Source organism: Stegostoma tigrinum, chromosome 29 (genome assembly GCF_030684315.1).
Source record: "Stegostoma tigrinum isolate sSteTig4 chromosome 29, sSteTig4.hap1, whole genome shotgun sequence".
Classification (NCBI taxonomy): Eukaryota; Metazoa; Chordata; class Chondrichthyes; order Orectolobiformes; family Stegostomatidae; genus Stegostoma; species Stegostoma tigrinum.
The window spans coordinates 16,678,151-16,691,468 of record NC_081382.1 but is presented as its reverse complement, the minus strand read 5'-3'; the positions used below and the strand labels follow the sequence as shown (position 1 = coordinate 16,691,468).

The 13,318-nt window shown below is 42.2% G+C and overlaps 1 protein-coding gene and 1 long non-coding RNA gene across 5 annotated transcripts in view; one reads left to right on the top strand and one right to left on the bottom strand.

Annotated features, from left to right (window-relative positions):
- Positions 1-13,318, top strand: part of LOC125465427 (uncharacterized) — a 122,334-nt gene that overhangs the window by 43,809 nt on the left and 65,207 nt on the right. The window contains exon 3 of one of the 3 annotated variants that reach the window (XR_007250242.2): positions 594-665. The exons of the other annotated variants lie outside the window; for them this stretch is intronic. This is a non-coding gene — a long non-coding RNA (uncharacterized LOC125465427). The remainder of the gene's footprint in view (positions 1-593; positions 666-13,318) is intronic. 3 annotated transcript variants of the gene reach the window in all.
- Positions 1-13,318, bottom strand: part of tncb (tenascin Cb) — a 315,004-nt gene that overhangs the window by 239,474 nt on the left and 62,212 nt on the right. The gene's annotated exons all lie outside the window — the stretch shown is intronic.

The window sequence follows — 13,318 nt, the reverse complement described above, 5'->3', positions numbered from 1 at the left end:
AAAAAATGAAAAAAAATGTTAATCCACTTCTCTCAGTAAAGTGATTGATTTATGACCGCCACTTGAGCTGTTTGAATGGCACAAATTGCTTAAATTTGTATTCAGAAAACAGACAGATTGGTCTGGGTGAAGAGTTCAAAATATGGCTTGCAGAATACAGAAAGTCTTCTCTATTTTTGAACTATATAGTAATCATGTCATAGGCCTATGACTTCATTCTATCATAATTGCGACAGAAATAAAGATGCAGACAATGATGCACCTATGCTTATTATTGCTGTGTGTTTGCATTGGGCATCACCATAAGCAGAATTCCAGCTTCATAATTTTTCCCAGGCATTTCTTGTAAATTTTTATGATTTTTTATAGTAAGGAACAGGCATTTAAGGTTGAACCAGATGACAGAAGACATAATGCAACTATTTAAAACAGATGGCTGTAAAATAATAAATCTACCATCTAAAGTTGCTTGTGCACTGAAGCCAAGAAAAGCTCAAGGCATCAAAATACATTCTAAGGCATTCAACAATAAGAAACAGACCCTTTGATGCTTCAATTTCACCTTTCCTCGTTTTTCTCCTCTCTTCTTTCAGGTAATGACTCATTATTGGCGTACAGTTCCACAAAGAGTAGGACTCCAAATGCTCGTCAGATGGTCACCTTTGGTATGTCACTCTGAACAATTGAGTATTGACAGGCACATGGGTGACAATAGAGATGTTCAATAGAATAGAATTGAGGAACCACCTTTCATTAACCTGAATGACCTAAATTACTTTACAACTAAGTAAATTCTTTTGAACAATCATAAGGATGTCCACAGTACAGCAGTTTTTTTGCTAGAGCAATTTAACTAGTTCCACACTCGATTCCTTCTCTATAGATCTGGAAATTGTTCCACTTCAGGAGCCTATCCAACTGCCTTTTGAAAGTGATGTTGAATCGGTCTCCATCACAGTTTCGGCTGGTTTACCCTAGATTGTCATACCTGCCGTGTAACGATTTTCCTCCTGTCATATTTGATTCTTTCTTTGTAAATCAGCATCCTCTAGTTCTCAAAGGTTTTGCCAATGGAAATAATTTATCTTTAAATAATCTTGCCCTTCATGATTTTGAATGATTTTCATAAATTCACTCTCAAAATTTCCCTCTCGAAGGAGAACTATTCTTTTTTTTTCCAATATATTCATGTAGATGACACCTGACTCTCTGGAACAAATCTCATAAGTCTTGTACTTATCTTCTATAAAGCCTTCATGTTCTTCCTGAAATGCGGCACCCATAATATGTCAGTTGAGGCCAGACCAATGTTTAGTAATGATACAATATAACTTTCTTGCTTTGGCCTACAGGCATCTATTTATGAAGTCCAGGATCCCATAACATTTTGAACCACTTTCTCAATCTTTCCTGCCACTTTGAATGATTCATGCAGATATAACCCGAGGTCTCAGTGTTCTTGAATCCCATTTTGGGATTTATCTTTTAGCTTATATTGCTTTTCCTGGTTCTTTCTACCAAAGGTATCGTATAGTATTATCTGTCATTGTGAAAGTGTTGCAGTTTATTTTAAAGGGATGCAGCAGTAGAGCGTTTAGAAATGCATATGATCAAGCTGAAAAAATATGAAGGGGAAATCATGCCACAGGAATTTATGAGAATTCTTTGAAGTAGCAAACAGGATAGATAATGGGGAATCAATGGATGTAACATGAATGGATTTTCAGAAAGCATTTGATAAGTTACTATTTAATAAAACAAGAGCCCATAATGCTGAATAGGGCATATTAGCATGAATAGCGGATTGATTAACTAGTTAAAAATTGAGAGTTAGGATAAAGGGGGTCATTTTCAGGAATGCAACCAATGACTAGTATCAGGCCATTGGAATTGTTGCTGGGGCCACAATTATTTATGATATATAGCCATGACTTGGAAATGGAATATGAATGTACTATAGCTAAGGTTGTGGATGACAAAAATAAGTGCAAGAGAAGTGATAAAGAATACACAAAGAGTCTGCAGAGGGATATGGACAAGTTAAGTGAAAGGACATGAATTGCCAGATTGAGTATAATGGGGGAAGTGTGAGATTATGCACTTTGGCAGGCAGAATTGAGGAGCTGAATATTACTTAAATGGAGAAAGACTGTAGAAAGCTGCGTGTGACAGGAGTATGAGAGTCCTTGTCCATGAATCACAAACAGTTAGCATCCAGGTTCTGTGGGTAATAGGGAATGTGTATAGAATGTTGGGTCTTATTTCAAAAGGAATGGGGCATAAAGTAGGGAGATTTTGATAAAACTATACAATGTATGAATGAGAACACAACTGGAATACCATGAATAGTTCGGACACCTTATCTAAACAAAGATATTCTGGTATTTGACGAAGCCCAGAGAAAATTCATTAAGCTTATACCAGATATAGGAGGCTTTCTTAAGAGAAAATATTGAGTAGATTGGGCTTGCAATCCTTGGAAAATAGAAGAATGAAGAATTTTATTCAAACATGCAAGATTCTTAGGGGAATTCACAAGATAGATGTAGAAAAGTTGTTTCCCCTTGTGGGAGGGTCGACGGCCACAGACACTATCTCTTCATCTCAGAATAAAGTGTCACAACTTTAAGACAGATTTGCAGAGGAATTTTTTCTCTCAGATGGTTGTGAATCTGTAAAATTCTTTAGTACAGAGGGCTGTTGAAGCTAGACCATTAAATATTTTCAAAACTCAGATTGACAGATATAAATTTTAATCAGTAAAAGAATCAAGGATTATGGGGAAAAGGCAAGAAAATGGAGTTGTGGATCATTATATCATTATCTTTCTCAGATATAATTCCACATATTTTGCTACCTTAGGTGCCTGGCAGATTTACTCATGCAGACTTACTCATCTTTGACTTATCAGAATGAAACTGGATTCCTCCCCAAATTATTCCCACTATTGGATGCTTGGTTCATTCCCCACCACCAATACATTATCTGAAAATTTATAATCTAATGAAGTAATGCACAGTTTACACCAGAGCTTTATTATTCTAGAAGATTTGTGGTAGATTACCAAAGTAAAATTTATCAACAGTCACACATTTTCAATTAGCAGAGAATAATAAGATATACCTACCGGTAACCTTCTTTCTGCTATGATTCTGCTATGATCATTCCTCTCAATACTGGAGAAGGGGTTTTGTGCATTATTGCAAGTCATCCAAGTTAACTTTCAATGAAGAATTTCAGACTTGTAAATTGTACTTGCATCGATATCCGTCCTTTCCATTACACTCTCATGGTTTTATTACTTAGTACAATTTTAGTTCTTTTCCGTCACTGCCATGTTTTCACTTTCTCCTTGATAGCAGCAGCAGGAAAATTCTCACGCTGAGAAAGCTTCTACAATGAAAAAATCCCAGCCCAGCTGCTTTTCCAGAAGCTATTGTTAATTCAACCTAAACACAGAGGCACAATTTCACAAATCAGCCCGATTGCAGGAGGCCCACGGATGAGCAGATTGAATTTGCACCTTTGTTATGAAGGCTTAATGGAAGAAACATATAGAACTTAGAGTAGTGCGACATGGAATTTATCGCTTTACTGGAAAGGGATCCCTCGAGGATTGAAATTAATTATGTTTTGGAGGTTAAAAGAATTTGAAATCTTGAATCTTTTTGTTCAGCCCACAAGCCTTAAATCAAATAATTCAGAGCTCTGGCTCCTTATTTCCATGTTTAACTTATTTTGTTAATTGAGGTCTATTATAGCTGTTGCATGACTTTTAAAAAGAAAATCAGCTCTGACTGGATCTTGTTTTGAGCTCACTCCAGTCCTAGTGCGTCACTTTTCCCTCTTATTTTTGGATAAAGTTTTCTGTGTCCTTTCATTTTTGTTGTTGCTTCTGTAAAATGCTTTACGGTCATTCTTTCATACATTTTCATCGTCTTTTTCATCATCTTTTATCTTCAGCTACTCATCAAAGTTTAGTTTTATATCCCTTGTTGGAATTATGGAGTACGTTTAACTGTCTCTGTTTAATGGGAATGAAGTGCGTGAGCAGTTTATAAGGAATGGTTCCATTTCTTGCTGGTTTTTGGCTATTTATGTTGCTGGTTTGGCAGAAGGTGAGGCTGGCATTTCATGAATTCATGAGAATCGAATCCTGCCAAAACACTATGTTTTAATTTAGGCTTGAGCACTATTGTCCCATCTGAACAGTTGTGGTAATGTGACACCTGAAAGGTGTTCAGATGCACTATGCTACGAAAAAGATGTGGCTAGAGATGGAAGACTTTTCAATGTACTCTAAGAGTCATCATTTCCTCCTCTCATTGACCTCCTGTGTTCCTTCTCCTCCCTAAGAGTGGAAATGTTTTTTGATTTAATTTCTTATCCGCAAGAAATAGGAACAGGAGTAGGCCATTTGACCCCATGTGCCTTCTCACCCATTCAATAGGATCATAGCTGATCTGACACTCCTTATGTCTACCTTTCTGCCTTTCCCTGTAACCCTTGATCCTCACTGATGAAGAATGTATCTATCTTAGCCTTAAATATACATAAGGATTCTGCTCCCCTACAGCTCTCTGTGGCAAGGAGTTCCAAAGATTCTTGCCCCACATCATTCCTCCTCACCTCAACCTTAAATCTTTTATTCTGAGATTATGCCTTTAGTCCTAGATTCTCCCATGAGAGAAAACATCCCATCAGCATTTACCCTATAAAGCCTCTTAAGAATCCTACCTGTTTCAAAGAGATCATGCCTCACTCTTCTAAACTCTAGTGAGTAGAGTCGCAACCTGTTTAGCCTTTACTCATAAGACAATCCCTCCATACATATGAGGTGCTGCCTATTGCGTATAACAAGGGACTGAAATGATTTTTGTTGGCTTTCACTGCCAAAGCCGAAGCATTTGGGTAGCAGATAAAATATTTTCACACCAATTTTGCCATTTTCCGTTCCGTCATGAGCACACCATGTGTTTGAATGTTTCTGAAGCAGCAAGGTTGAATTTATTTTTCACCGTGGTCAGAGATTTTCTTTCCATACTGCTTGTTTACCCGTTGCTGGATTTTGTGCTTTTCTCTCTCCACCAGTTGATTCCCAGGATTGCCCTAGAGTTTTCAATCGCTGCTGAAGGTTTTTCAAGTTGCTCCCTGCAGCGCTGTCTCACTGCTAGGTCTCTTCAGTGGTGTCACCATCTGTTGTTGTCAGGTGGTATGTTAGAGGAAGTTTAAGTTGCACAACAGAGATATGGTTAGAGTCTGAAGACTTCTCAAATTATTTTTGTAGTTACATTGTGCTCACTAAGTTAATCACGAGGTCTAACTTTTGTCACTTCTCTGGAGTCTGCCATCATGACTTTCTATCCATGTGGTCAAAAATTAACCCTTTATTCTTGTTACAACTAGATGAGGAGGGATGAACTGGCTCCCATCTTTGTAAGGCCCTCTATTGGCTGGAATAAAGGGAGGAATCTTCTATGGATCTAAACAGTCAGGGTATGGTGAGATTTGTGGCAAAAACAGATGATAAGTCTGCAAAAGCCCATCTTGAAGTTAAAAGCAACTCCTGCCATCTTTAATGCTTTTCATGAGTGAGACTGGGAGCTTGCCAAAGAAAGGGAATTATTGCTTGTTAAAAACTTTGTTGATGGGCCAACTTACCTCAGATTACCATCTTCCCAAACACATCATACAAGCTGCAGGTCTTGAAAGCTCGATGTGTAAACCAGAGAGAGAACCTGGCAAATTCAGCTCATCATTCATTCCTAATTGATTCCACTGTAGCACATGACCACATTGCAGCCCAGGGCATGATTCCTGGGTACTAGCTGCACAGATAACAAAGTGTGAAGCTGGATGAACACAGCAGGCCAAGCAGCATCTTAGGAACACAAAAGTTGACGTTTTGGGCCTAGATCCTTCATCAGATGATGAAGGGTCGAAGCTGGAAATGTCAGATTGAAGATGCTGCTGGCATGCTGTGTTCATCCAGCTTCACACTTTGTTATCTTGGATTCTCCAGCACCTGCAGTTCCCATTATCTCTACTAGCTGCACACATCACTTTCCCACTCGCACTGGCATCCTGAGCCTTCCAGCTTCTCATGACTATCATGGCACACTGGTGGTGCACTCTGGGAGAACATACATGCATTGCAGTGCCCACCAGCAACAGGCAGTGAAAGACTGCAGCAAGGAGATGTTGTGTGCATAGGGACCAACCTGAAGTACTGGACAAGCTGCATTGCAGAGCTACTCACTGAGTCATCGCTCACTTGGGGTCTGCATGAATGCTCACATCATCCGCTTGCCTTGTTTTCCCAGTTAGTTTAGTCACACAACTGGGCAGCTTGCCTTACTGCTCAGCAGCTGTCAGTCAAGGGGTTGTATACCTTACACTAAGGCAATGTGCTACATTAATCTCACACCGACATCAGCAGCTTATGCAAGAAACGCACTGTATTTGCAAACAAGCAATCACATCTCAAAGTCTTAGGGGTGTCATCCTCCCTGAAGTCCATCAATTCGGATGTTCTGGCACAGCTAGTCAAAGGTAGCCTCCAATATCAGTCCAATAGATTTGTCAAGGTCAGGGGTACAATTGGGATGGTCTCAGTAAGGAGGCCTGTGCCTCTGCTGTTCCAAGAGTGGGTTATGGTCAGTCATGTAGCTCCAGAGTGGTTGACCCTGTGGGTGTGATGTGAATGTGGTCAGGAAGATGTACAGCACTAGTCAGGGATCTGGGCGCTTCTAGCCCATGGCCATTTGGTTAGGTCACTCAAAGGGATCCCTTCACAGAAATTGAGTGGAAAGGGATTTCATGTGGAGCAAGTGTAGTCATTGATGATGGAATGGGACTTGGCAACTTATTCTGTAGGGGAGGGATCTGCAGATTGTAGGAAAGGGAGGGTTACAGTTATGAAGGGAAGGGCAACTGTATTGAAATGAAGATGGCATACAGTGGAGCAGAGATTGGAAGTGGTAATGAGGGAGAGATTCTGCCCATGAGCAGGAACACTCTGCCTTCAATGTGCAAGGGAGCAGCAAATTGCTGGTATGGTCCCCTCGTATGGCAGGAGCATGGGGATGGGGAGGGGTGAAGGCGAGAAGGTTGGGACGTGTAGGCTCCTGTCGAAGGGTTGGCTCTGAACCAGGGGTTGTATGAAGTCCAGGGGTTTGTCAGAAGGGATAATGGAGAGGAATTCAGATGTTTAGGAACTCACTGATACTTTCAGGTGGCATCCAGGCCAGCCAGGGAGCACTCACTATCAGTTTACATCACAGTGCCAATTCATTAACAGCTACGTGTTTGTGTACAGATGCCACAAAGCAATGGGAATACTGCACGAGGAGGTCCAAAGGTGTCACTATGACCCAGTGCCAGGTATACACATTGTCCCCTCTGCTTCTACATGAAGCAGCAAGCTCTCAGCACACACCGTCATACATGGAACTTCAACTTTGGCAATGAGATGCTGCTGCCTTCTGTGACAATGCCATTCAGCTGTTCACAGAGAAACTAATTACCAGATGACAGTTAAAGCATAAAAGTTTCAAAATCTTTGAGAAGCCATAATCAATCATGGCACCAGTTTGCCCTCTGTCTTCCTTCTCTCCCTTCCACTATGTATAATTGTACTCCTTAGATCTGCGGCTATACTGAGACAGCATACTTAGCCATGAGGTTTGGTCTGGTGTCCCCTAAGGTGCTAGTTATTGGCATTGCCCTTTCTTCTTATGAGGAAATGTACCTGGTGTGAATGCCCAATTCCCATACCCCTGTCACCATGCCTTCAGCCCTGTGAATCAGTGAGTGGAGTGATGGAGCTCAGATGTGTTTGCCTCTCCACAAGCCCTGAGGGTGCTGGACCTTGCTCTTCATGGTAGCTACCCACATATCCATGGAGTTAGACAGTCGCATAACCCAATGCACATTCTGAACAATGAACACCATTGCTTCCCACATCCCTGTCTGCCACTCCTATTCTTCCTTGTGCATTGGAAGCCCCTGAATACTGACACCACAGATTCTTCTTCTGCCCAGGGCTAAATTTGTGCCTGGTCTTCACAGTCCTCCAAGTACCAGTAACCTGGTACATTCCTTCCTTGGCCAGTTGTAGTGAGTTGCTCATTACAACTGTGATCCCTCACTCTAGAAGCCTCATGTTCTCACCAAGGTGTCAGTGTAGGAGCTGACGGAAGGTACAGGAAGGAGCCTTGGGGAGCCTTCCTTTAAGGCCTCATTATTCTTTGTCCTCAGAGATCAAAGTGACAGTTTCTGGGGGACGTGAAGGGGGGAGGTGTGAGGAGGTGAATGTCATGCACCCTGCCCTTTTTCTGACTAAGTTTGTCTTCTCCTGTCATGAAATAATGAGAGGCTAGCCGTGAGGTGAAAGTTGATGGTGCAGATGGTAGAAAGCTATTGCAGTGATCCAGGGGAGTGAGGAGGCAGTACCGAGGGCATGCACAGATGGTCATGCAGGAGATTGGGGAAGGTGAGAGCAAGTGAGAGAAGATGTTGCATGCAATAAGAAGGGTTGCAGAGCATGACCCTTGGTGGAAGGTGGGTGCAGAAGCAGAGATAGAGCGTGGCATCTATCCTGGCTCTTTTTTAAAAAATCGTATTGTTGACCATTCCTTGCTGGAGAGACGACACTCACTTGGGTGGCAAGCTCTGACCAGTTTGCCTGGATCTGGTGGTGCAGCTTCCTCTGTTAGCCCCCTGGAAAGAAGGCTCATCTCTTCTGCACCAATCCTCAACCAGGGCCTCCAGGTCTCGGTTGGAGAATCAATGTGTGTTCTTTCCTTTCTCTGACATGACCAGTTTCCATCCATCAATGAGCACGGTAAATTTGGAACGCCAGTGTGCGCTCATGGGCATAGTCACCTTCTAAAGATGGTGTGGGTGCAAGTGATGCTGGTCATTTAATGGATATCCATTAAGTGATGAGTTACTCTGGGAACTATGCATTGTAAGATTAGGCTGGAAATTGGTGTGACAGATGTAATTTTGGGGTGGAGTAAATAATTGATGCAGGGCATTTGGTAAGGAATGGTGATGACACCCATTAGACCCCAGTTAGAAACTTCCTGAAATCTCGACATAGCTCAGACCTAGGAAAGAAAGGGTGCTGGTCTCATTCTTGCCTTCTCAAAACTCACAGTGAATTATAACCTAATGCAATGGAATTTCACGCTTTATTTTCTTTATTCAATTAGCAGGCTGTAGAATGTACCTTGGGGTTTTAAGATGCGGTGACAAATACATAATAATATGCATCCTAACATTAATGCTCTAATTTTCATGCTACACTTTGAAGCATAGTACTCCTTTTCTCCTCAAAGTCCTATCTGGACTGAAACTGTCTTCACCAACTCTAAATGACTTGAAGCTTGTCTCAGTGCTTCCTGTCAACAATACTACTTACCTACCTCCTGACAGGAGAGCCAATGTCTTCACTGGTAGAGTCACCACAGTAAATTCAAATCATATAGAATCATAGGATACAGTGAAGATAGAGGCTATTTGGCCCATTGAGTTGCACCAATCCTCTGAAGAGCATCCTACCAAGACCCAGTCTCTATCCCTTTCCCCATAAACCTGTATTTCCCATCGCTAATCCACCCGGCCTGTACATTCTTGAACACAAAAGGACAAGTTACCAATCCATCTAACCTGCACATCTTTGGACCGTGGGAGGAAATCCACACAGACAGGAGGAGAATGTACAGACTCCACACAGACTGTCGTCCAAGGCTGGAATCAAACCCAGGTTTCTAATGTTATCAGGCAGTAGTGCTTAGGCCTGTGTCACCCCAAATCTTATGTCTATGCTTATTTTTTTCCTCTTTTTTGTACTGTTCTTAATGCATAGCTGTGCTTTAGTTGAGGCATCCCTCACTTCTAAGTTGGAAGGTTGTGGATTCAAGTTTCTTTCCAGGAATGTGAACACAGAATTTAATTCAATCTCTGGAACATTATTGAGGAAATACTGCACTACCAGAGGTGTTCTTTTCAAGATGCAACATTAAACTAAGAGTTATTTTCTCAGGTGAAAGCAACAATTCTCTAGGCCTTGTTTTGAAGAACAGTACTCCCTAGCGTGCGATTGAATATTTAACAACAAGATTAACACTGATTATTTTGCCATAATCAAATTATTGTATCTGAGACCTTGCTACGTGTAAGTTAGATGCCACTTTTCCAACACAAAAATGGCCATATTTCAGAAGCAATTTATTTATTGTAAGATCAGTTTGCATGTCCTGAGCTCAATGAGGAAGAAAAACAAACACAAGTACCTTGGACTCTATCTTCTTTCTTTAGAGTATCATAACAACTGTTGGTCATATTTCAGTCATTGTGGAAGCATCTCTTTTGCCAATTCTTGTTATTTTCTCCTCACTTGAACTGTGCTGGGATAAGCCTTCAATGACTAGGAGTAACTCACTGTTATTTTTCCAATGTGATCAAGATAACGTGTTTGAAACTTACTGAGCTGTGGCAAGTATCAGCCAATTTTTCACTTATGGGATTTTCCTATTTTGCAACAGGATATATTGCATAACAATGACATTGAGGCCAATGATAGCACCTTAACTGCTGCCCCAGCTGTGAACACTTCATTCAATAAAGACCAACAATTGAATCTAGGAACTTATGTATGTTGCTATTTAGAGTTATAGAACTCCCATGCCTTTTTCCCGAAAGGAGGTGAACTTAGTATAGTAGCTTCTTAAAGGTTGCTTAGGAGCTCACATATCCTGCCAGGTAGATTTATATTAAAGAATACAATTTATAGATTCAACCAATCAACTAATACTGAGTTAACAATTGGGACTAAAACCAGTTTGAGTTATTGGACATGAACCCCCTAAAATAACCTGTAAAAACACAAATGAAAAATATGAAGGTAGCTCACAATGCCAAAAATAATTTTCTTTGCTCAACAATTCCAAAGTCCAGCTAATTCACGAGCTGTAGCTTTGTTCCTCTTTTATGCCTTTGGAGCAAAACTTACAGCTCCAAACCTCAGCTTGTCCAAGGCAACTGCAAACTTGTTTTTATTTGTTTTTACTCTCTGACATTGCACTCTCCAGCTACACCTTTCCCAAACCACAGACACATTCATGAAGTTTGAAAAAAGATTATTCACATAGCACAATTCAAATGTCAAAATTTACATGCACAATCATTTATATATTACAATAAATACTTCCTGAAATGTGCAGCCTGAGGTGATTTAGCACAATTTGCACCCTCCCACAATTAATAGTGACACTCCTTTTATCTTTTTAAAAATTCATCATTGATACCCTATTCAAGTTGAAGTCTCTCACTTCAGACAGTTACCTCTGTCGGAACTTTCTCTGGTAACCTATTTTCAGATCTAGATGCACTTACATAACACTTTTCATGACTATGGGGTTTAACAGGCTGTTTTGCAGTCAATGAAATTTAATCAAAGGTCTTTTTCCCTAGGGTAGGGAGGGTAAAAACTCGAGGGTATAACTTTAAGGTGAAGGAGCATAGATTTAAAAGGGACTTGAGGGGCAACATTTTCGCACAGACAATGGCACATATATGGAAAATACTGCCAGAGAAAGTGGTAGATGCAGGTACAGTGACAACATTTAAAAGGCATTTGGATAGGTACACAGATAGGAAAGGTTTCGAAGGATTTGGGCCAAACACAGGCAAGTGGGACTAGTTTTAGTTTGGGAATCTTGGTTGGTATGGACAAGTTGGGCCAAATGGTCTGTTTCCATGCTGTGTGATTCTATGACTCTAATTTCAGGAAATTCAGTAATTTCTGCAAAAGCTTTTACTATTATCTGTGTGATAATGATCAGATAATCCGTCTTTGTGATGTTGATTCTTCTGCTTTTCCCCAAAATAGTGTCATGGAATCTTCTACACTCACATCAGAGGATAAGTAAAAGTGCTACCAACTGAGTCTCCCCAAATTATTTCCTGATGATTAATTAATGCTATTAAGAAAATAAAACAGATACTGAAACGTTGTGTCTGATGAAATCTAGAATATGTCGGAAATGGTTATTGAACTCGTCCTCACACTCAACAACTTCTCTTTTGACTCCTCCCACTTCCTACAGACCAAGGGGGTGGCCATGGGCACCCGCATGGGCCCCAGCTATGCCTGCCTCTTTGTAGGTTACATGAAACAGTCCCTCTTCCGCACCTACACAGGCCCCAAACCCCACCTCTTCCTCCGGTACATTGATGACTGTATCGGCGCCGCCTCTTGCTCCCCAGAGGAGCTCGAACAGTTCATCCACTTCACCAACACCTTCCACCCCAACCTTCAGTTCACCTGGGCCATCTCCAGCACATCCCTCACCTTCCTGGACCTCTCAGTCTCCATCTCAGGTAACCAGCTTGTAACTGATGTCCACTTCAAGCCCACCGACTCCCACAGCTACCTAGAATACACCTCCTCCCACCCACCCTCCTGCAAAAATTCCATCCCCTATTCCCAATTCCTCCGCCTCCGCCGCATCTGCTCCCACGACAAGACATTCCACTCCCGCACATCCCAGATGTCCAAGTTCTTTAAGGACCGCAACTTTCCCCCCACGGTGATCCAGAACGCCCTTGACCGCGTCTCCCGCATTTCCCGCGACACATCCCTCACACCCCGCCCCCGCCACAACCGCCCCAAGAGGATCCCCCTCGTTCTCACACACCACCCTACCAACCTCCGGATACAACGCATTATCCCCCGACACTTCCGCCATTTACAATCCGACCCCACCACCCAAGACATTTTTCCATCCCCTCCCCTGTCTGCTTTCCGGAGAGACCACTCTCTCCGTGACTCCCTTGTTCGCTCCACACTGCCCTCCAACCCCACCACACCCGGCACCTTCCCCTGCAACCGCAGGAAATGCCACACTTGTCCCCACACCTCCTCCCTCACCCCCATCCCAGGCCCCAAGATGACATGCCACATCAAGCAGAGGTTCACCTGCACATCTACCAATGTGGTATACTGCATCCACTGTACCCGGTGCGGCTTCCTCTACATTGGGGAAACCAAGCGGAGGCTTGGGGACCGCTTTGCAGAACACCTCCGCTCAGTTCGCAAAAAACAACTGCACCTCCCAGTCGCAAACCATTTCCACTCCCCCTCCCATTCTCTAGATGACATGTCCATCATGGGCCTCCTGCACTGCCACAATGATGCCACCCGAAGGTTGCAGGAACAGCAACTCATATTCCGCCTGGGAACCCTGCAGCCATATGGTATCAATGTGGACTTCACCAGTTTCAAAATCTCCCCTTCCCCTACTGCATC